At 43.0% G+C, this 26,041-nt stretch overlaps 1 protein-coding gene across 4 annotated transcripts in view; it reads right to left on the bottom strand.

Annotated features, from left to right (window-relative positions):
* Positions 1-26,041, bottom strand: part of trps1 (trichorhinophalangeal syndrome I) — a 125,086-nt gene that overhangs the window by 75,594 nt on the left and 23,451 nt on the right. The window lies entirely within an intron of this gene.

The raw sequence follows: 26,041 nt of genomic DNA, 5'->3' as shown, positions 1-26,041 counted from the left end.
CTCGGTTTATTTTGCCAATATTTTTATTTCACAAATAAATAATTTCCCAGATGTTTTCTTCTGAATTCCTTTTCTTTTTAAAGTGACGAGGAATTTTAAGAATGGAAGCCACTGACAGCAAGTTTGTGTGTATATGTTACGGTTAGGGTTAATGGCACACTGAGTTAAATGTGGTCACTTTAAGTTAAGCAAATTGAATTAATAAAATAGTTCCTCGTTTATTTCCTTTCAATCCGCAGTTTGGATGTGTGAGCAGTTTTAAGCTTGTATTCATATGATTTGTAAGATTGATATTGGCAGTGTATTTTTAAGCATCAATGCTCAATGTCTGTTAGCATATGATGACTTTGGAACTGGGGTTCAAAATACGATAGGGCTGGGCAATATATCAGTATATCGTTACTGTGATCTGAGACTATACAGTATATCATTTTATACATTGGATATTGTTATACGGCATAGGTGTTGATAGAAACGTGTAGGGAAATGAGGATAACGATAGTATCGCGATACCGTGATTCTGTGATAGTCAATACATTGCGAGGCAATCATCTAATGATACGCCACACTATCTTTTAATTCTCACTGCATATTTTTAATAGAATTCAATATGAAATTATATATAAAAAGTGAAGAGTCTTAGCTTAGTGCCTCTTTATCAATCACACTTACAGCATCTCGTCCATGCTAATAAAGCATCGATATTTGGAGATGGAGATAAATATTGTGTATCTCAATATTGTCTAAAAATATCACATTGTCATGTTAAGGCCATACCGCCCAGCCCTGGTATGCAAGATGAAACATGTAAAGAGCTCCGATAATTTTCTCAAGATACCCAAAATTACTTATAAGCAAGTCAATTAAGGCTGCAACCAACATTTAAATAGATTTTATTTGTTTTTTCTGCTACAAATCGATTAATCATTTGGTCATTTAAGCAAGAAAAACACTCAACTGATTGATGGGCTGACAAAGCAGCTGCAGATTAATTTTCTGTGGATTGACTGATTGATCAGTTTGTAAAGTTTTTTCCTCTCTACAGTCAATGTGTCCAATAATTTGGCACAACAAAAATGTGATTTTCATTGGGCTTTCAATTTAAAAAGCCACTGCATTCATATCTTTTCTGTGTACAGCCAGGGTCTGCTGCTGAAATATTGCATTTCACTCCAAATAAATACCACGGAGGTTGCTGCCAGAAACCTGAAACACACAGACACTTCCTGTTCCTAAAAAACATTTTCCCTGAAAGGACCTGCTAGACACCAGCTGTTGTTGTTGTTGCGAGGTGTCAAAGCTTTCAGGACTGCGGTGTATCACTCAGCAGTCATTTATTCCTATGAAAATGTCACAGATTATTACTTCTAGGAAGGCCACTGATGCACAAAATGGCAGTCACGCTGAAATGGCTTGTAGCCTTGGGTTACGTGTCGCGGTGAATGAAAGCAGCTGAAGAAAATATTAATGAAAGCGCGCACGTGACCGTTTTAGTACCCGCACAGACAAAACAGATCAGTCCGTGAAACCAAGCCTATTTAGAGCGGTGGGATAATAATAGGAATCTGCCACAAGTGCACGCCGCTTGTGAGCGCTGGATGTGAGCGAAGGGTACAAGGAGGGGGGCAAAGAGTCGGCCGAAGGTAGCATTTCTAGGGGTTACTCTCTTTTTTTGGGAAGGGGGGATGGACAAGAAACAGCTTGGAATTGATTTTGCAGAGGCAGGAGTCTAATTGAAGGTAGGGAGGAAGGAGGGGGGAGAAACAGAAGGAGGGAGAGACGGAGAGGGGGGGACAACATAAAATCACTGCAAGACGGGGTCCACCTGCCATTTTAAGACTAAAAGCTTTCAGTTGCCTGCTAGGCCCCTAATCAATGCCAGAACTCTTACTTATACACACACACACTCTTCATCTGTTGTGTAGCAGGGCCCCCCAATTCATTCCTGCCACGGATCAAGCAAATCACACACACACACACACACACACACACACACACACACACACACACACACACACACACACACACACACGTATAGACTCACATGCAGACACACTCTGACAGAGTGTAGGACTCATTTGTAATGGGGTAACAGCATGCAAAATATGTCATCTTAAATGTCAAACTTAATCAGGGGTTCACATTTCAATACCTCTCTCTCGCTCTCTCTTGTTCTGAGAGTCCCTCCCTCTGATCCCTCGCTCCTTCTAGCTGCCCTCTACTCTCTGTATATGTCTCTTTCTCACCAACACACACAAAAAACAGATATGGGGGGACACACCTCCCCCTGTCTGCTCCTCTCCTTATCTGTCCATCTTTCATGTAGCTCTCTCGGTTAATCTCTTGCTTCCCTCTCGCCCTCATATATTTCCTTCCCTCCTCTCTGCTGGTGTCTCGTTCTCAATCTCAATTCCTCTTCTCCCTTTACTTCTGGGCTGTCCTCGCATGGATCTGGGGTGTTTGTGTAGGTGTAGGTGTCGACAGCACAACAGCTTTAATCACCCCAAGTGACTGACAGATGGGCATCTATTCAAAGGCATGTTCGACAAGTGTGTGCAAATGCAACGACTGCCATTTTCTTTCATTTCAAGACTTTTACAAATAATACATGAGGGAAATATACTTCTTAATATCTTAAACTGTATTTACACACAACAATATCAAAGTTAGTGTGTGCAGAACAAACAACAGCAAGCAAAGCCAAGCTCCCCGATTCTCAAACAAGCCAAAAGTTGAACAACTTTCTTTTCCAAGTTTTTCCCAATTTATTTTGATAAATTATTCTGATTTTAGCTTAAATCAACATTGCTGCACCTACTGCATATGAGATATGATTGCTTTCATTTGGTAAAAGTAAACAGAAGTACTGTAAAGTGCTGCAGGAAAGGGTCCTAAAACCTGCATTTTTGTACTTCAGGATCCCTCATCTTGAACTCAGTGGGTTTTATTGAATGAGTTCAGTTAGATGCCTAAAAATAACGGGCTGTGGTTAACACAAGATCATAAACTATGTGAGTAAATACCCCACGTTTGAAGTCAAAAGCATTTACATGTCTTTAAAAATGTGGCAAATCGAGACTACAGAAGTTGCCTGGGACATTGGATGTCATCCTGCAGCACTCCAATGGGCACAGGCTCCACGCTACAGAAAACACTGGTTCAGAAACCAACAGTGGAAGATGCACTTCTTCACAGACAGAGCCCCTAAAGACGACTTTGTCCATGTTGCATGCACCCAAACACACACTTACACCACCCTCGATCAGCCCCCCCCCACCCCCTGCTACACAAACTTTATTAAAAGTCTATTAGAGGAGTCTGACCTCGAATAACTACATTGGATTACTGTACCACACAGGGTCTGGAAAGCACTGTGCAGTGTGTGTATGGGTAAGTGTGTGTGTAATACTCTGTAGGAGGGCTGTTTACTCCTTTAGGGCAGAACACTGGTTAACACCAGTCACACACAGACATGAACACATAACTGGGAGCTGTCCAGTATAACCATGGTCTCTTGGCTACCGATCGCTCTGGGGCCGTTCAAGTGCAACTCAAAAAACTGCTGAGAAAGAGAAGAGTGTCTCTTTTAACTGGTCTGCAAGTTGAAACAGCTGATTTGTTTTGTCTTTAAGCTCAATTAACTCGTTAAACTTTAACAACACACACCAAAGACAGTGAAACAGAAAATGTGACCGGTGATAGAAACCCACTTTATCAACTGTGACTTGCTTGACACTGCACAAACTAGCTGTTTTTTTTAACTGGAAAGGCGAATTCGAAGGCGCTGCGCTCACGCCCTGGGACTCACAGTCTATAAAACTTTATTCAAAGTGTGTGTCGAGGCCCACAGGTGGGTCAGAGGAGTATAAAAACAGGTTACTCAGTTTCTCCGAAGGAACAGATTTGAACTTATTGTGCTGTTCAAGTTTTTTGCTCTTGCCAAATCGGTGGAGGTTAGCAGGTTAAAACAAGGTACGTTCTCTTAGATGAGCCCACACAATAGACTGTCTGTGTGCATGTCAGACTATTACAGTGAAATAGCCGCCAAGAGGTTGCTGGTTCAGTTCCCAATGGGGCTATAAACGATGCTGAAATAAATCATGTGTTACAACACACACACACACACACATACACACACACGCATGAATCCAGGCTGCTACTTCAAAGGCACTCACACTGCATCCAAATCTCACACCCACAAACACACACACACACACGCACGCACGCACCTGTGTTTTATAATCAAATCCGACATTTATTCACATGAACACACACGTGTGCAGGTGTGTGTTCATGCGTACGTCTGGATTTCTGCATTTTCTTCTCAGCAATTTGTGATTTTTTTTTAGTCAAATAGTGTAACAGAAGACACACACACAGAGGCAGACTATATATCTCTTCTGCTATTTCAATAATCTGTGACCTGAGAGTTTATAAGACTCAATAGTCTGGCCTCTGGAATGACTGTCTGGATTTTAACTTTATATATACACACACACACACACACATACACACAAAAAAGCTCCCCTGCTATGGTCCTTAGAGTCTACTCTGTCTGTGTGTGAATGCGTGTGTGGAGCATACCATGTGTGTGTGGTCACGTCTAAGAGAGCTCCTTTAAAAATGGATCCCTCTCTGTCTCTCCCTGATGATGTCACCTTAACCGATATTTGCGGCGCGCGAATTGTGGTCAGCAGCTATACATCGCATGTGTCTGTGTGTATTTATGTGTGCGTTTGTGTGTGTGTGTGTGTGTGGAGTTGCATTTATAACTCAAAGGATAAATCATATAGCTGTCACGTAAGAGCAGTTTCACAAACGCAGGATGATAAAAGACACACACACCCACACAGGGACCGACTATGAGGAGTGTGTATGCATGTTTGTGAGTGTAATTAATTAATCATTATATTATATAAGTTTGTTTTTTTATGGACTTTTTTTTAGTTTGTATTACTTAATTAGTATTGTCAAAACTGAGTTTCAATTTCTTCTCCACAACCACACAGCGCCCCTTTAACAAATCTTCCAGTACAGAGGAAATACAACAAATACACACACATCCACACGGGGATTGATCAACAATTACATCTCCATCTTTCAAAAAAATTAAAATAAAACACTTTAACATAAACAATTTAGATTAGTTCCACCATTTGCATCTAATCATTCGCATTATTTCAAAATAATCAAAACTTTAATCAAATCCCCATTATGTTTCTTCAAGCACCGCACACACACACACACACACACACACACACGGTGGACAAACACACACACACAACAATCACAAGGTTGAAATCTGTCGCTGCACTTAAACCAAACCAAGTAAACAACAAACTGGTTTTTTTTGGGCGCGTTGGATTCCTTCAAACCAAAAACAAAAGCATTTTACGCTTTTACGATTAAAGCATTAAATCACGGCCTTTAATACCAAAGGGAACACGCTGACAGTATACAGAGATACACAATAAAAACACTTTATATACTCACAAAAGAAAAAACACATCAAAAGCGGTGTCTGATAAATAATTAAAGGACGTCCTCCAAATCCGAAGACTGTTGCATTAAAGACACGTCTGTTTTGAAAAGCCTCTATTTAAAACAAAGAGTGAAAAAAAGACAAAATACTGTGTGAAACAAGAAAGAGAGAAAACTTTCATGGTGGTACCACAAATAAAACTCAACATGACAAGAAAATATGGATATCAAATAAAGAACAGCCCATAATATGAAAATCTTACTATAACAATTACCCCTTTTTTGCCTGGAAACGTATTCAGCTTGATTTGACGAATACACAAAACATGTGACGTATCTAAATTTCCTGAAACGACTGTTTTAAAGAGCACAGTGATATTTCTTTGAATTCCCAAACACGGGCTCTGACTTTTCTACGTTTGTGTTCAAAGACGGGACGATGGAGTCTGTCTCAGGATATTGATTTACTGAGTAACTATCAGAAACAGTTTAACTCCGCACACTTAGGGCGCACCAGCTCTCAAACACTGGCTGCAACAGTCATGAAGCCAGAAACGGTTTGATTCCGCTCACAAAGAATGGACACAGCATGCTGTTCGGCAGCTGCAGTGAAAAGCTTTATCCCGTGTGTGGGTCGGGTTTTTTTCTACCATCAATTGTTGGGTTTTACAGATAATCTGTAGTTCGGCTTTGGAATCCGAATTATTTTTACTTTTTAGAAGTTATTTTGGAAAAAAAGATGTTTTCGTTCATTTCACCATGGTGCTGTCGAGCAACACTGTCCCTGTCCTGGTCGTTTTGCATGCAATTTTCTGAACTTGTGAACTTGAGATTGCTCTACTTGTTCAAATTCTCATTATAGCCATGTTATTGATGATTATTCATAAAATATCTCTTTCTATTAATATTTTGTCAGTCATCACAACAATTTCCATATATCGAGATATATTTTGTGTAACTCAAAACAGCCTAAAGATATTGCTATGTCATGTTTAGGACCATATCTCCCACTCCCGGCATGTGTATATGTTAAGGCATCATTAGAAAGCAACAAAATTAGGTTTCTCCAGCTGAGATACAGCTTGTTAGCCTGGCTTCTTTTAATCCCTTCCTCCAGTCTCATTAAGGAGACTCGAAAAGAGAGCAGATGATAACCAGGTTACTAAAACGCAAACACATTCTTTCTTATGTTGCGTTCACACATACAGTTACAGAGTAGCGAGTTTTGTTCATCGTGTGTTCTGACACAGTATCTGAAGGACTGTTTTTCCAATGGCTAATAAGCTCATAATAACACCAGAGTTAACGATAAAAAAACAGCCAATTTACAAGAAAAGATGTTCGCTTTCTGTAGTGCACTGTGTTAACTTACTGCTAATGCAGAATGAACACTTACTACCACTGCAGCTTCGCATTAAAAGCTTTTAACTGGTGAACACACAAGTTGACTTTTATTAGGAAGTAGGCCAGTCCCAGGAAATGCCATGTGTTCAGTGAGTTTAGCATTTTAGTGCTATCGTTAATCAAAAATGCATCTAAGGAAGCAAAACAACCGCCATTTTCAGCATCTGTTGACAGTGGATCAGTTTGAAATATGACAGGCAGTAGTTTTATATATTCTGTGGGAGTAATGGAACAAGAATGAGCAGTCGGATTAAGAGCTGCCAGCGACAGGCAGAACACCTTCAATTTCTCAGCGAGGTTACCAACTTCTTTTCCCTCATTAACGTCATCAGGTTCCCTGTTAACACTGGGTCTATATCCCAGATATTGCCAAATAGGTGCTTGGGCTTTGTGCCTCGACAACAAATCCTCTGTCATCGTCTCTTTACTGTCATCACGTGATAACTGAAATGTCACTCCTGCTACTTTGTGCTGCAGCCTCCGTCACCTGTAAGTATTGACTTTGGGCGGTGGGCAACTGATCTAACCGGTTTAGGCCCGAACAATGTGTTGCAGCGACAACTGCAGCAAACCTAGTACACGTGAGGAAGTTCTTCTATGATTGGTGTAGATTTTTTATTTTGTGAGTATAGACGCTGGCAGGACTGATATCCTGTCCTACACCTGCACTTGAAGTCATCCTGCAGCAGTGACCGACTTTGTGTTTTTTTTTTTCTAAATCATAGCAAGCGTGATTGGCTCTCGTCTGGTTGTTGCCCACATTGTCCCCGGGGAACATTTGCATTAAGTAAAGCTTTTTTCGACTTTTCCCTGAAGTGCCACTGAGCAACAACAGGTCCCACTCACGATGAAAAGCAGCCTGCCGCTCCGCCATGTTTCGAGTCTTTGCGTGTGAATGCCACGTTAGTTTGATGAGTGGTGGCAGATGCCTCGCAGAGAAGGAAGGGGTGGGGGGGCAAAACAGAAAGGATGAGAGCGAGATAGCAGAGTGGAAACAGACTTTTTACACTTTACGAAGAAAGAGAGCCCCACATGAAAAAAAAAAAAAAAAGACTGTCGCACCTGAACGCCGTCTCCTCCCCCTGCCCCCCATTCTCTCTTGCCCCTCTTCAGTCTTTATTCGCTCACCAATACCATTTCTCTTACTAGTGTGAAAGTGTGGGAGGAGGTAGAAGTGTGTGTGTGTGTGTGTGTGTGTGTGTGTGTGTGTGTGTGTGTGCGCGCGCGCGCACGCACGTGCACGTGTGTGTGTAAAGTGGAGACCTGACAACTTCCTCTCAACTTCCTGTGATCACAGCTCGGGGGTTGCTGGGGGACAACCAGGAAATTACACATGCACGCACAAACTGGGTCGTAGTCATGTGAGCAGACTGAAAAATAAACCAATGTGTTTTTGTAAGTTAGTGAACAGCAATACATTTAAGTGAGAAGTGATTTAATGAAGATAGTTTCTTCGACACTATATTAAAATTCTATTAGTATTTAATGATAAGTAATAACCACTATACATTACGCAGCGTCCGCAATGTAAGGAAAGACAGTTTAGGTCTACACACAAAACACATCTGTGTGCACAAGACACACAGACCACAGTTGAGCACACAAACACACACAGAACAAAAAAGAGGAAGGAGGTGGCAGTGCTGCCCCATGTTTCACAATAAAAGCTGAGATTCAATCACTTCCTTACACTGTGTGCGTACAGTGCATGCATATGCATTTGTGTGCGTGTGTGTGTGTGGGGGGGGGGGGTTGATTATAATGGAGGAAGACAATGTATTCTTTCCTCATTTTCGTCACTAACTCGTGTTTGTCACACACTCATTTATGGGAGCAGATGTGCTCAGGTCCAGACGCACACACACAAACACATGCATGTGAAGGACACTGAGACAGTTTAGAAAAGCCTAGGGGCTCAGTCTGAGCTTTCATTTCCTCTATCCTGCATAACAACTGACAAATACACACACACACACACACACACACACACACACACACACACGCACGCACAAGATCCACACAGACAGACAGCGAGCGGATGGTTATCAGACTTTTGTCCTGCCCAGGGGGACTACAGAGACATCTAGCTCTAAGAGAATTACTTCAGAACCTCATTCCGCATTAAAACAATCAAGGACGTTGTCAAGAAGACCGAATGAACGATAATCATCCAGCCTGGGATGAAAATTAACTAGTGAAAAAGAGAAAACAAAGCAATTTTTCTCACAATTACACCCAAAATGATATTCCCAGCAATGGAGTCATCATCCATCAGAGACCACCAAAAAGAAGACACCGAGGAGGTTTCCTGTGAATTGCCATGTATCCATTTTATATTTTCTTATAGCTAAAAAGTGTTACCTGGAGCTTTCACTTTGATTTCTACAAGTCAGAGAAGACACAGACAATAAGAGCAGGGTTAAGAAGTCAGTCCAAGTCTCAGGGGGCCTTAAAAAACTCTTCATGAAGTGTCAAGTCTTTGTTTCAACTTCAGGCTATATTTCTTTTCTTCAAGAGCGAGTGTCACACTCATCACGAGGAGGATACCTCAAGAAACTCAAAGGAAAAGCTTTCGTCATCCTCTTAGAGGCGATAAAAGTTCTTCTACTAATTAAAGCTGCCACTTTGTCGCCCGGCGGAACAGTGATGGAGAGGGTTTACCTGAAATAAAAAAAGAGTGGCGGCGGGGGGGGGGGGGGCACATCATCCAACTCTGATGCGTTACAGCCACACACTGCTTTTCTCACTTGTCTTCATCTTTAATCACCCCCCCGCCCCACCCAACACACACACACACACACACACACAGGGGAAGTTGCAGGTCGTTGCGACATCGGTGTTTGAGATAAAAGCCCCTTAACACACACACACGCACACACACACACAAACGGTTTAAGACTTTAGCTTAGGTTTATCGTAAAGATGTTTTCAGAAGTAAATTGAATTTTCTATGTTTTTACATAAGCTGTAAGAGTTTACATAAACACATATTTATGAGCGCGTGTGAAGTTCAATTGAGACAATGCAGTAGTCCTGTTTCACACCCAAAGTCACTCGTGTGTGTCTGCTATATCAGGATTTCCACCTGCATGCACATGCATATGAAAGGAAATGCAGTCTTGACGCTGCCTTGAGAGATTGTAAATAACCATTCAAATCATGAATGAAACCATCAAGTCGAGAGTTTTCACGAAGCTACGAAGATGCAGTTGCTGAGTTCGATCCATATAAACATGACAAGATAAACTAAAGGTGAACATTCTAGATTTGATTTGAAAAAATAAATATATCCCCACTCAATATGAGTAATTATGATAAACACTGCAACAAGATTGTGGACATGATAGGAAATAAAATCCCAAATGTTGTTTATCTGAGTTGAACTCTTCAGGCAGTTGCTGTATTGCTCTTCAGCTTAAAAAGTCGGCTAGTTGGCCTTGTGTCACCTGTGTCTCAACGAAAAAAAAAAAAATCACTCGAACACACCGCAAAGACTACAGCCGACGGCCGACTAGCTCGTACGTTCTTCACCTGCGTGAGAGGAAATACCTCTACATACCACCAGGTGGCGATATTCTGTATTCATCATTCAAAGAAAGGGAAACCGGAACTGCAGGTCTACAAACCATTGTTATGATAAAGCAGAGTTTTCACACCACTCTTGTTAATGTAGCCAAACAATTAGGAAAAACGGAGCTAAAACTACAATGACATGCTCCTAAAGCTTCCCCTTTCTTTTCTACGTCAGTCAGGGTGATTTCTCTCGCCAGGCTCCACCGCAGATTCCACATGCTCAGTCGGCCTAAATGCAGCTGACAAGGGTTGCCTACTGCCAACAGTGCGCGACACACCGCATTAACTAGGGCCACAGACCGTCAACAATGGCCACTGGTTTGTCGTGGCCCTATAAAAACCCCTCAGCTCAACGTGATCCACATGCGTCAAGTCAATGTAATGAAAAGCAACACGGAAATACAAATCAAGCTTAATATCTGCGTTTTTGTTTTATGTATCGGGTACTAAAATTGTTACCGGGCAAGCACGCTGCCAATCTACTAAATCGCTACATTACTGCGGCCTGCGCCTTTAACTACAAAGCTGCTTATACACACCAAGGAGACGGCTGTAATGTACATTGATCAGATGTGATCTAATTCTGCATTCTCGACATGATAAACTGAAATCGATCACCGGTGAGTATCTGTCTCGGGCTGCTCGGGATGATTTTATGGAGGACAGGGGAGAAGAGGCTTTGCAAGTAGGATGAAGATGGCGATTATTCATGGAGTGTTGTCCTGACACGGCTCCTCTGACTGAAATATTGACAGAATGTTATCGACCCTCAATCGTGTATTGTGGAGCAGGCGCTGGCGTCGCCTCTGCAATGCACTTTTGGTAATAACTGGAAAAGCATGCAAACAGAGCCCCCGGTAAACACCTGCTGTGGAAATTCACTTTCACATCAGGTTGTTTTTTCGCCGTATTCTGACCCGTGGGCAGGCACGGCATTAAACCTGACTTGTCTGATACGGGCTACATGCACAGTTCATTATGTGGGTTTACTGGTGCTGTGTACAGATACATTTCTTATTGAAGGAACACAGTTGTGTGCCGCTGTATTGATCCTCCTCCTCGTTCTGCTGTATCGTGCCTTTCCTTTATGCAAGGTCGAACCAGTCCTTTGTGTGTGTCTGCACCTCCCTTCAATGTTCCTGCACATTCAATTTGCCCGTCAAATAGAAGAATTAGGATTGTGAATACAGAAGATCCCGACATCTGTCAGCTGCAAGAAGCCCAAAGATAAGCCTGGAAAAAAGGACACTGATATTATCACTCAGAGGAATCGGGTGATCTTTGCGCTGGATTTCCAAAAACACTGGCAGGACTCTCGATCTTACCTCGGAAGACCTTTTTTACTGAGGGTGTGATATACGTGTTTGCTATCAGCTCTTCAGGCCTCGAATTAATAGCAAGGCTCAACACACCCTATCCTGCCTGTTCTGTCAGAACTTATCAACCTCTTTCAAGTGCCTGCCGAAGTCATGTGACGGGATCAGGACACCGTAAGTAGGTCAAAAGATTTGCAAGCGATTCAGGTGTGGATCAGTAATAGGAGTGAAGGTATGTCATCTTTAGTTCTCACACCCATCTAACTGCTGGTACACCCTTAAAGATCAACACGTGCGCACACACAAATACAAGCATGGACGCGCACAAACACGCGGAGTTCATTGCTTAAACCTATCTAGCTGTTACTACACCCTAAATCCTTTCATCTTCTATTTCATACCCAGCCCCTCCCTCTGTCTTTCCCTTCTTTTCATCTCCTTTTATTCGTCCCTCTAATCTCTCTCTGATCCACACCGCTGATGAATGATAAAGAAAGGGGGAAAAAAACAGCTCTTTGTACGGGTGAGACTTTCTTCCATTTTTTTTTTCCATTTTCAATTTGTACGGCAATTGACAGCTGAAAGTGTCTTCTGCATGTTGGGAAATGTTTTGTAGCCCCGAGGCCAAACCGCAGATTGTGTATTGTAAAATGTCAAAAATACATGGGCATCAATGGGGAAGTTATTCAGAGGTACAACTGACTGTTCCCCTCCATCTGCCTTTCGGCTATCTCCCTCGCCGTCAATCACTACCTGTTGCCTGTATTTGATATTTGCACTTGCACCATTACGAGCCAGTCACACATGACTCAACCATGACAAACCGCAAAAGTCTGGCAGCGATTCAAAAACCCTGCGCACGCTTGACAACACAGAACGGTTTATCTCCTGCCGTTGATTTGCAGGGAAAATACCAAAGGTCTCCAACTGATCCTGAGGGGAGAAGCCTGTCCGTCCCCAAAACTTCCACCAAATCTGCCCCAAAGCTCGACAAACTGTGTAACGTCCGCCGACAACGAGACAGGGGAGAATATCGACTCCTCCTCCTTAGTTGCTATCTGTTATCTTTCAACCTGTCGAACCTGCATCTCCGCATGTTTCTGGCTGCAAATTTACATAATCTCTACAAAGTAAACAGACGAGATGTGACTGTGGGAAACAGCGCAGAGATAGAGAGAGATGAATGAAATGGATACAGTCAATTAATCAAGAGTTAGGGGGAAATATAAGCGACGCAGGAGATAAGAGACGTACGATTCATATTTCGCATTTCATTTCATGTCACGCAGGAAATTGAACATCTATTAGTCAAATTTTGTGGGCGCAGCTGCCGTCTTTGTGTTTGGCGATGGGGGGAGAAAAAAAAACTGACAATAACTGCTCTTTTTGACTTTAAAAGACAGAGAGAGATTAAAAACACAGGAACAGGCCGGGAGAGATTTAAAAAGACAGCACGAAAGGGGGGAAGAGACAGGGAGACAGAAACAGGACGAGATGTGAATTCATTGCCTTAAAAGCAGCTCTGAGTCAAACGCTGTGATAAGAATCACACGGCGCATGCACATGAGCGCTCGCGCACACACACGCACACACACACACACACACACACACACACACACACACACACACACACACACGCACACACACACAGCCAGACACATACGATCTGCGAATCTTTACTTTGAACCTCTTTGGACAGATAAGTAGATAAGAAGTGTTCAATTACTGTTCAATTATGGTGAGCGTGTGTGTGTGTGCGCGTGTGTGTGTGTGTGCGTGCACGTTGAAGTGTGCAAATGTGTCAGAGACGAAGAAAGAGAAAGCTCGTGTGAGACAGGAGCAAGGATGAGATTCTTTCCACCTATGTGTCATTTCCTCCCGCTCTCTCCCTCTCTGCTCTCGCACCATAATTTCACTGTAACAGGACTTTCTATCAGCGCTATCCTCCACACTGAGCCTGCCTTTCAGCATCATCCTGGCAAATCTCCCTCCCCGAAGCAATAAATTCAGCGATCCCCAATAAAAGAAAACGGATTAGCGCTGTCAAACACGTTGTTGATTTCTAGCCGTCTGACAATGTGTCACTGGGTGAATATATGAAAAGTAGTCCTTGTCAGATGTGATACTCTGCTCTCGGTTAACAGAACTGTCTTTTCCCTTGCCGTAGATTAAAAGTGTGTGTGGGGGGGTCAGAGTTCAGAAGCAGCTGCGAGGAGTGATTCTGGAGCTGTTACAGACTTACTGACCATATCTAAACCCTCAAGTCATTTTTAAACAGGTGATTCCAACCAGATGACTGTGGGGAAAGCAGAAAAAACATGCTTTTTCCAACATAAATCCTATGTTTGGGTTGTCTTTTTAGCGACAGGGCTCTATAGATATAAAACATCAGTCGCCCTGACTGACTTTTGGTGATCCTCCCAATACTGCTTCCAGCAGTCGGTGATCGGTGCTCAACCCCAAACATCCTGATCGGAACACGCTCATTTCTGTTGATTGCTACTTAGCATCATACCATGACGAACTGAGATGTTGGACATGTCATATACATTATATCTGCTTCACATCAGCACGTTGGAATCTTGCATTGTGAGCAAGTGAGCACATTAGTGTCAGCTCAGAACACAGCCTCAAGATGCTAGTGCACCAAGTTAATTACTTAACGTCTTTGTGGCCTGATTAAAAAGGGCTACAAATAACAATTATTCTTATTACTGAATGATCTTCTAATATCTAGCTGGCGAAAGGGCCCAATTCCTAATCGGTAGTCTCTGGTCGTCCAGCAACCCAAAGCATCACGTTGCTTAAACTAGTGCCTGATTTATCTTATCTTATCCTATCTATGAAGGCCAAACCACTTAAAGTTGGGGAAACCACATCAGTATACATAATGTGCAACCCTAGCACCTTTTTCTGTCCTCTCCTGCAGACTGAGGAGGACGGTGGAGCCACTGGTCCCACAGGTGTGTTTTCCACACTGGAAATTTGTGAGGAGTTTATCAAGATGGGGCAGCATTCACAAGCCAAGGGTAGCAGGGCAGAATGGCAGAGCGACTAAAGACTAAAACATCCCTCAACCAGAAGGCCAAGTTATCTCCCCTGCGACTGCAAGAATTCACCCTGCCAGTGTGTCCTTGAGCAAGACACCGAATCCTAGCCAGTCCCAGGGGTGCTGTTCTATAGCGGAGGCTGCTATTTCGGGGGGGGGGGGGGGGGGGGGAGATGAAAGGAGAAATCTCGCTACAGGGGATCAGCGGAGTATCACAAAAAGCCTGTGAGCTCGAGTCACCGAAGTTCCACGCCTCACCTCACCACAAAACACTCTGGTGGCAAATTATCTGCCTCCCCCTCCTTCTGTCTATGTGGCACTCTTTTCTCTTACTGCCTTCCTCTTTCTCTCTCCTCCTGTCCTATTATGGACATAGCAACAGAGTTGCTGTCAGGACGACTAAAGGTTTGATTCACCGTCTGTCCCTGTCTTAATGTGCGTGTGTCTGTGTGTGTGTGTGTGTGTTAGATAGCAGATAAGAGTCATATATAAACAGCACTTGAAAGCAGAAATGTAAATGTTTGGAAGTCAGTGCAGAACACAGACCATATCAAGATACCAGAGAGAGCAAGAGAGAGGGAGGAGAGATTAAAGCAGAGTTCACACCGGGAGAACTAGCAAGAGACTGCAGTCAAGAATCGAGTCAGACTCCAGTCATCAATAAAGCTTAGTGGAGCTCAGCATCTGAGAGCCATTCAGCCAAAATCCCTAATCTGTGGCTGAATGTAAGGGGATGCATCAAGTTTTGAAAAGGCTGACCCGTCTGATGCATCAGACACCTGTGTTTATTAATCACAACTTTTTTAATGACGGCACTGTACTCACAGAGACTGGCACGTTTAGTTTAAGTTAAGAAAGTGAAAACGTTGTTTCAGTGCGGTGGAAATTGGCCCGTCCGTTATGATTTGCAGCCACATATTGAAAAATGTCAGATGCACATCGTCTAAGACTGCACAAAATTTGTGACATTTGTAAAGTGACTGCAGCTGCTGGTTGCAGAAGTACTTTTCCCCAATCTGATTTCAATTTCAAGATTTTCCTCTAGCGATGTCCTCAATGTTCCTCAACATACAGCAGAAACCCAGAAGTGTCACAAAGGATGCTGAGACCACATTATTTCAAATCTTGTCTTGAGATCTGCCTGGATCTAAATGTTTTTTTTTGTAATTATACATAACCATCATTTAGAATATGACAAACACCATGACTGCCTGTCTGCAAAGCGCATCTAAAACATAATGACGCAGTGAAAAATGCCAGGCCACGCTGTGAAACTCATATCTGTGTTGAAATCAGAAGGAGGAGGGCTGGTTAGCTGTTAGCAGGTGCTGGACAGAGTTCTCCAGTGTGTTAAGCTGAAGCGGACCAATAACTAATGAGGCTGAAAGCTTACCCAAACACAGCTAAAAGAGCTAACAAGCTAAGTGAGCTAAACATACAGCAGGACTGACAGTTGCTGTTTAGAGGAGCATGAATCTTTTGACAGTGAAGTGCAGTTTAACATGACACAACACGTTTACAGTAAATAGATCTACTTAAGTACTTCAGCTGGGTACAGTTTGGAGGTGAAAGTACCTTAAATGTGAAGTACCTTCACAACAATGGATGATGATTACAAAGTAAAGAACACGTTTAGATTTTGGGACTGCTTTCTTCACTTCTGGCTCTAATAAAATACCCATGAGCCTCTGCTGCCATTGCAGTGAAAAGGAGGCCAGTCACCTTCGGACAGCAAAAACGATCAGAGGTAGTTGTGCTGGGAAGGTTTGGAGGGTGAGGGTTCCGACACTATTTGACTATTCCACAAGCACTACATTTGCAATATGCTGACCTGATTTTACTTTTAGTGCAGCAAAGAAATGTAGATCAGGTGTTATTGCAAGTGTGTGAGTGAGCCGGTGAGCCAGATTCATAGAGAATTCTGCTTTCAAAAGACCATCAGACTGTCCATCCTAAGTCTAATTGGCAGGTTTTTGTTTTTTTCCCCTGTAAATGTGGCTTTAACTTCAGATCTGACACGCACAGTGAAGCAGCGAGCGGCATCCATGAATCAAATGTGTCACGTTTCTGGCAATAAAGTCTATGCTTGCAGATTTTGTACTGTAAGTGTGTGTGTGTGTATGCGCGTCCCTTGCGCAGTCTGTTTGTAAGTACATGCTTACATCTGTGTACACTGTAAATACGTACTTGAGAGTGCATGTAAGTGCGTGAACGGTTGCACAAGTGTGTACTTGTCCATGTGCGTGGATAGTGAGTGAGTGATTGTTAGCAGAAGCTCGTTAACCTCAGAAGTCATTACCACAGCCCTGAGGTTTACGCCAATTAGACAAAATAAACGACAAGCGAAAAACAAAACAGACAAATGAAAAACAAGAAGAGGGGAGAAAGTGATTACTGAGGGAAAAATTAAAGTGATTATTTTCACCAATCTGAGAAGAAAAAGCAGCTCCAAATGACAAAAAAGTGGCGAAAACGCTTTGCCGAAAAAGAAAGTAATTACCAAACTAAGAAGCGAAAGTCATCACTTGAGCAGAGCGACACATTCGACTCGGTCATCAGAACTAATACAGATAACGACACGAGGAAAAAGACAAAAAAACGTCAAATCAGGAAGAGAAAAAGAAGAGCGCTGTTATCGAAACCAGAGGATAAAATTGGATCATAAATATGTTAAAAAGAAAGAAGTGGAGGACGTGACGATGGATGTTTTCTTTGTGTGTGTGTGTGCGTGTGTGTGCGTGCGTGTGTGCGTGCGGTGTAGTATTTGACATCACTGCTCCTATGTATTCTCTTTTTTCTCTCTTTTGTTTTTACAGCTTCACCACAGGCAGACCAGACCGCTGTACACACATTCATACACACAAAAACACATATTTTCTCTCTCTCTCTCTCTCTCACACACACACACACACACACACACACACACACACACACACACACACACACACACACACACACACACACACACACAGTCCCATATGCACAGACCCCTAAAGGGGCCTTTTTCCACATTGGGCCATATGGTGCAGACAGGCGCACGGAAACAATTCTCTAAAAACAACACACACTCTGCACTTAGAAACCTGCCACATAGCCACGCACACACACACACACACACCAGACAGTTAAACCTGCTGAATGAATTGCTGCCTTGTTCAACAGTGCGCTAATGGCAAGGAACCTGCCATAGAGATTACCACACACACACACGTTGAAACACACACAGGCGTACACACGCAGAGGCTCAGCATTAAGCATTCTGGGGCACTTATCCATTAGAGAGGTTAGTTATTTTCCCCCAGTCTAAAAGTAGGTATTCAACTTCATATTCCAGCGGAGGCAGTTGTAAATCTGCTCCGTTAAGCAGCTGGGGCAGATATCTGTGAGAGCTGCGACTCCTCAGAACCACAGAACCACAGAACGCCAGTTATACCAGCTAATAGAACAGCCAACATCTGACTTGTTTTGAATCAGACAAAGATGCTCTTAAAAATAATTGTGAAAACAAAAGTTTCATGGCATGTCTGTCCACAGCTGACACACAATTGACACGCAAGACTCGCAATGCTGTAGACCGCCATAGTGAAATATATGTAGTGATCTAACGACTATCACAGAAGGTGGAAGATGCATCTCAGATCTCAGGGCTTTGGTGTGATTGGCTATAGTTTCAAAGTTTCGTAGTCCACACAACATTTTTGGAGCTTCACAACTAAATAGCATGGCAGCACTCTCCTAAAAGACTGAATTAGAGGGAACAGCTCGTCCAGCGTAATGAAAGTCTCATGAAGCCCCAAAGATCACAAATTGATTCGAAAAGACGTTACGTACACCCTCAAGGTGCTGATGAGTTTGTGTACCCACTTCAGACAGGGTGTGCACTATCACTTTTAACTTAGCCATTTTATTTTTCCTTTTATCGCATGCTTTTTACTTTGCTGTTCAGGGGAATGCTGCAACGCTGTTTTGCTGTGAAGCTCAGAGATGTTTTGTGGTCTACCAGACTTCAACCGACTTTCTGTTCACGTGACAGTGAGTAGATGATGACCCCGATACTTCAAGCGCCATGTTGAGGTTCTTGTTCTTGCATCAGCCAAGGCCGAAAATCAGTCCATCCCTGGCAAAAGGTTTCGCTATTAGCAAGTAGCATGTTGCTATCTAGCTCCCACGGATTGAGACAACTGACTACAGGGTTTTACTGTGGACTGCCATCACCGACTCTTTAGATTTTTAGAAACCTGCATTAGAGTCATTTAGCAACGAATGTCTGACAGAAAATCCAACTTTTGAGACAAGCGCCAGCATAAAAGCAAAGCATTCAGTCAAATTTCGCCACGTGACAAATTAACTGGCGGCAGTCCTGAAGCAGTATCACATGCCAAACTTGAGCAGATCTTAACTAAACACAGCACAGACACCTCCTTATTAAGTCTGCCTTGAGATCATCATGACTTCATACTCGTGGTTATACATTCAGTCTAATGTCTCTCTCGCTGTCTTTTATACTCAAATCAATTAATTGCCGTCTTTGTTGTTTCTATCAATATGGTACGCTGCCCACAGTCCTTCATTAAACGTTTTCTTTTATCCACTGTCTTTTACGGCCTGTGAAGGTAAATCTATTCCTCTGCAAATGTCCCACTGTCCGATTTTCCTGGTGCAGTCAAAGACACGGCAGGTCTTTCAATATATTCAACAATATGGAACATTTCATGTTGCATTACTGACAATTGGCTCTGAAAGGATTCAGGAGTCGAACTCTGCAGTGTTTGTTATTGCAGTCAAACGTATCCGACGGACTCAAAGCAGCCGGAGTCGGAAACATCCCATTTTCCAGGTCCACTTAGTCAGCAATGATTCGTTAAGACCAAAAAAAGTGTTTTCTGTAAGACATGACGCAGAGAAAGGGAGCAGGTCTGAGTCATCTCACCGTGAGCGAAACTTCCTTTCAATAAAAGAGGGAAGAGACATCATAACATTCTGTTTAATGAGGCTCCAGACCAAGTTCTCTCACCACTGTTTAGAAAGACAAATTTAACTCTCCTTAAGTGAATGTTCCCTGAAATCTTTCTCGTTATTACTTTTCTTTATCATTACTGATATTTAAAAGTATGAACAAGTAGTCAACATACTTTTACCTCCCAACTGCACTTAGATAAAGAAATTCAGCAGATTTTATTATTTATTTGTTGCTCACAAGGTAGCACCATCAGGCGGAAAAATAGGGTTTGCTGCATTCTTTCGGATTTTAATTTGCCATATTTTTCGTATGTCGCCTGCTGAGTAGCCAGCCACTGATAGTTACTATGTTAATAGACGTACATGCTTCGGTTCAGTTTGTCATCCACCTAGAGACATTAGCGTTATACAAACAAACATGTATTCCTCAGAGAGATTCCAGGGTACATCTCTATTCATCACACACGTTTTCGATTGTCCCTGTGACAACTGGATGCCGTCAGTCACGTAAACTGTTCTTTAACATGTTTTAAAATATACACTACATACAGCAGTAATTCCCATACACAAAAATTAGATGTACCAGCTAATTCCATTAATTAGTAGTAGTGAGTAGTAAATACAATCTCACATTTTTCACTAGCCAGCCCTGCTCTTAACTGCTTAAATCATTTTGAAGTACTGCGTAAAGCATCCAACATTATCAATCATGAGATCAACTGACAATGAGCAGAATCACATGTACTGTATGTTTACAGACAGTCTCATTCTCCATCTCTCTTGTTGTTTTTGGCCACGCTCGTATCTTCCTGTTGTGCCCACATTGATTCACAGATCATCACTCCCCCTGCACTGGCATTGGCAACGCACTCAAACAAACACAGCGGTCTGCTGAAGAACTCACTGCTGTGTGGTGACTGACTCGCTCGTATTGTGCTTTGATGGGCACCTGGACCTGAAAAAACTACCAGTTGGAACTATCTGTCGGCCCCCAGCTACTCTGCTTTTATTGTTCTGTAAAGTTGTTCTACCCTGCCAAGCAGCCTGGCTGCTTTAGCTGGCTGCGCTGGCTTGCTAGCTGCCGCACCACCGCTAGCCACTAGCCTGTCAGCTCCCAGCTGCTCTGTCTTTATCGTCTTGGGTAGCGAACCTGGAGCTGCCGAATTGGCAGCGGCACTATCAGCAGCCGCCTGAGCCTCTGTCTCTTTGTTGCTTTTCCTCAACAGTGGACTGCCTAACACAAATCTGCATAGATTCTGACAACATTTTATAAAATGTGAAGCAATCCATAAAATCCACTGCGCATGGAAACGGTTCCTGTGAAGTCAGGAGATATAAGTGAATGGGGAAAGTTGCCAAAGTGATACAGAAAACATCCGCAAGTACTGCCAGTAAGGGCAGTATGTATGACTAATACACGGTGATGAACGTTGAATATCAGCAAAGTGCTCCTTCAAGCAAAAAAAAGTTAAGTTTTTGTCAATATAAGCAGCCACATACAGGCTGACTTGGCACAAATTTCTGTACCTCAGACAAGGCTGCGACTGCAGAATGATTTTTCCTTCCAGACATACCAGGAGCAGCACACAGCTGTATAGTTCACCAGCATATGGATTAAATAAATACAGTCTGCACAGAGCTTGTTAACACTTGTTCACTTGGCTACAACACACTGCTATAGCCAAACTGAACGAAAAAAAAAAAAAAACACACACCCACATCTGTGCACACCCAGACGAAGGCACACACACGCAAGCTCCATGCACACAAACACAAACAGGTAGCATCGCGCACACACACACGAGCAAACCTTAAAGCGCAAATTTGTGAGTGAATGGGTGTGGAAGCAAGTAGTGACACATATGTAGGTCTAATGGCTTGAGGAGCACACGCATACAGGCGAATCTATGTTGTGGAGGCGGAAGGTGTGTCTGTCTGAGTGCTACCGTGGTGCTACACCTAACCAGTTTTGTATCAGCATTACTTCACTATGTTACATACAGGTCCACAGACTTACATAGAACAGGAGCCTCACACATACATTCAAGCAACATGCTGTGAGTGTAATCCTGCGGTATATTGGCACTGAAACACTGAACCACTAGTTGGGGTCTGGTCTCCCTCTAGCTCTGTGGTCAGTCGCTATCCCAATCTGATTAATGGATTCCAGCCCCGACTCCTCTACAAACACAGACGCAGACAGGGAGGAAGATAAATCAGTAAAAGCCATGAAAACTAGGTTGGGTCCATTGCCCCTGCTTTGCCTGGTTACCGTTCTTAATCTGATTAATGGATATTTATTTATTTTTTTCCTGCCACAGGAAAGCTGGGAAAATTAACACAGAAAGTGGCAAAGCAATGTCAGTCTGATATGGCTATAGTCCAACACAGAGTGCACAAACAGGTGGATGGGAGGAACAACCGAATTTCATGGGCGTTTCAAGTGAAAACTCTCAATATAGGCAGCGTCAAAGGTGCAAAGCGAAGCACCTTACCTTAATCAAGCTATATGCAATAAGACGTACTCCAAGCTGAAGGGGGTTAATCGGCAAAAAGCTACTCGAACATTACACTGATTTATTATCAATCATAGAGCCGATCAGAAGCCAAGTTTGGCTGACTGTGCCCAGTGCAGGCGAAGTCACACTTGGCTGTTGACTGTTCCTTCCGAATATGTGGCTGCTTAGCTGCAGACGGTCTGGGATGTGAATGAGCTAAAGTTAGCTGTACTGGGGCTAGCTTTGGGACACAAGCACCCATGGACTTGGCCTAATAGTTATGCATATCCAAGGTAAAGTCATTCATCATGAATTTGTCATGAGTCTGGGAACTGGAGATGCCCATAGTACATTTTGTATTTCCGGGTTTACCTCTTCAACATTGAGTGAAACATGTATTAATCGGCATCGTGCCTACTTTTTGACAGATACAAAACCTCTGACTTACTTGTCCATATAGTGCCGTGCATTATGGTTGCTGTAGTTGAATCCCCCGCCCATTGACCCCGCCCGTTCCTCCCAGCCCTACTTGTTAGCAACAAAGCCGACGAGATAATAGCGATGACAGACTGCCTAAATTTCCAACTGGTTACAAATGACTATAATACACAGACACACTTTGGACAGAAACTCACACAGAGGATGACAGACACACACACACACACACACACACACACACACACACACACACACATCTGTCACTTTGATCTCTGATTGATTCTTTGCCCTTTAAACAAGTCGATCATTAACAAACCAACAAATTAAGTCATTAATTGCCATGACAGCTGGTGACACCTCATTTATTAATCTTTGTCTGCATAATTAATAAGCCTTAATTTGAATTAATTAGAATGAATTGTTGTTTGGGGTTTTGGGGGGGGATGAGGAGAGAAATGCGCTGCATAGGTGCACGTAGGAGGGGCAGAGGTTTAACGCCCTTTGTACAGGATGATGAATGGGCGGCTGTTGCTGTCACACACACACACACATATACAGAATGGAACACTGACACAAAAACCTGTGTCAGTGCGTGTGTGTGTGTGTGTTTGTGTGCGAACTCTGAGCAGCACATCCTACCGTGAGAGGATGAGATCATCAGACACACTATGTACAACTTGCTGACCCATTTTATGCAACTGGGTTAGCAGGTAGCTCGCATATATACGTTCACACGTTCCTTTTTTTTTTTTTACTGAGCCCGATTCTAACTCTTGGTGTTTACGTGTGTGTGTGAGAGAGGCAAGGCTGGCACACATACACAGAGAGGCAGAAGGTGACGCAGAAAAAAAAGAAAGAAAGGTCTTCTGACAGACAAGAGAAGAAAAAAAAAGAAAAAAAATCTGCATGGGGGTTCGCTGCCTCGGAGCAGCAAAACTCATCTGCGGAGCAACTCCTGAATGTCTCGTGTGTGCGTGGGCGCATGTGTGTGAGCGTGTGTGTGTTTGTTTGTGCAAGTGTGTAGCGCGAGAGTCGAACTCGCTCGTGGGCCCGACTTGAATTGTCTCCACTCAACATTCCTCGATTTTTCTAAGAAATCTGCCAAATCTGACTTGTACTAGCACATCAAAGACTACATGATACCACAACACATGCGCGGCTGAGCACGCGCGCACATGTGCATATACACAGCTGAAAGGCATGCGAAAAGGCACATGCATAGACACAGTGGGGACACACACACTCGCGCAGACCACAGCTAAAAGCATCAAGCAGCTCAAAGCAATCCGCCCTGTTGAATAACATCACCGAGCAAAGCCACCATACCACATAATGAAAAACATACACAAACGCACACACATACAAACACACACATGTGCGCACAAGGTCTCATGCGTATATGTACCCGGTTGCAATGTACTAAAGCTTACACTTATCATGTATCTGTACAAAAACACAGAAATAACACAGCATGAACACGAGGAATGAGGCATACATGTGCTCTTTAAAGGGTCAGTTCACCTAAATGACACACAAAAAAATAACTTTACAAAGCCTGACATTTATTATTTAAGGAGATGTGGGACAGCTCTCCCTCCCCGATACAATTAGAGTGAGTGGAATCGGTTTCAAAGTCTTGAAAAGTGACATTTGTAAAAAAAAAAAAAAAAAAAAAAAAAGCAAAAAGGAAAGAAAAAAACGCATTGTTTCCTTCCAGAAACAACATCCCAGTTATTTTGGGTGAGAACACTTTTTATTTTTTTTTTTTTGCGTTTTGTTTTTCTTTTACTTTGTCAGAGACCGTTCACAATGAAAACTGTCGACGCAGCAGGAAAAAGAGCATGTGCGAGAAAGAGAAAGGAAACAGGCAGAGGAGCGCTTCGGTGTGTGTGATGACACAGGTGTAGGAGGACAACGCAGCAGCTGTATCTGCGCGCGTACACTTGGTACGAGTGATGACTTTGGAAAAAAAACAAAAAACGAAGCTGTCTGTGTATATGTACGTGTGGGTGTGTGCGAGTGTGTGTGTGTGTTGTGCACCATTAATGCACAGTTTTATGACAGACCCGATTCAGCGAAATGTGGGGCATCTCGCCGCCTAAATCCCGTGCACTCACACATACAAACACACGAGATTAAATAATTTATTTGCATCTGCAGCACAACTGAACAAACACAAAATCCTGCTGGCTTTCAACGTATACACGTACAGTATTCCAACAGAAACAATAGTCACAGCTATAATTACAACGTATCCTTCACCACAAACCACTGCACCTTTGCGCACACACTTACATAATAACCTCAACTGTATGTACTTGCATTTCCTGTAGTACAATAAACTCCCAAAAGCATGAATGTGTGCCTGCAACAGAAGCACCGGCCTTTTCAATTCAGACGGTTAAACAAATAAAGCTCTACACGTCATTATCAAGTCTGGACACGTATAGTTTTTTTTGCGTCACCCTGTAATTGCTCGCTATCACTATCACCGGTCTGTCATACCGGCTCCTGGATACACACTGTTACTTATCGACGCTGTTAGAGTATAATGTTTGCAGCGTTCGCAAAAGCAAAAATCGACCATTGTGTCAGAGAGGATCAGTTTACAAGACACGTCTGGTAACAATTACTCGAATATGATCTTAGCCTTCAAACAACTGACCGAGCTGCTACTGCTAAAACTTTACTGAGTGTAAGGAACTAATGAGCTGTGTTCATGCAGAGGCTCACTGTACCAGGGTGCAACAAACGAAGGAACAAGTAATCGCTCGTCAACCGCTCCACGGGGTCAGACACATGCTTCAGAAAAATTCTGAATGTGGATAATAATCACACCGACACTTTTTTCCGCCCTCACAAGTGCAGCAGTTGAAACTAAAGACCACAGCCTATGGGTAGCATTTCGGGGCAACACACACACACACAGTCACTTCCTCCGACTGTGATGACTAAGAGCACTTTTTCATGAGACTTCTCGGAGTGGCTCTGCGTAAACTCCATTTTATCAGCGAGTCATTTACTCTCAAAACCACCTTTCTGCAATCAAGCTGCAGCAAAGCAGCAAACAGTGATCCGCTGCTGAGCCCCCGCGAGCTGCTGCAGCTCTCAGAGGCAGAGAGGCCGGCTGCAACTTCTTGTCTTTCCTCCTCCAACAAATGATGCCTGGAGTTTTGTGACTAGTTTTTATTGAACTTTAAACAACAAACGTTGGTCACTTAAAATGCTGCTGAAAAATAATCCGCTCTAGTATGGGCGTGAGGACACACACACACACACACACACACACACACACACACACACACACACACCAAACTTGGTCT

Source organism: Sparus aurata, chromosome 3 (genome assembly GCF_900880675.1).
Source record: "Sparus aurata chromosome 3, fSpaAur1.1, whole genome shotgun sequence".
Lineage (NCBI taxonomy): Eukaryota > Metazoa > Chordata > Actinopteri > Spariformes > Sparidae > Sparus > Sparus aurata.
The sequence above is the reverse complement of the archived record's forward strand: the minus strand, read 5'-3'. Positions and strand labels throughout refer to the sequence as shown.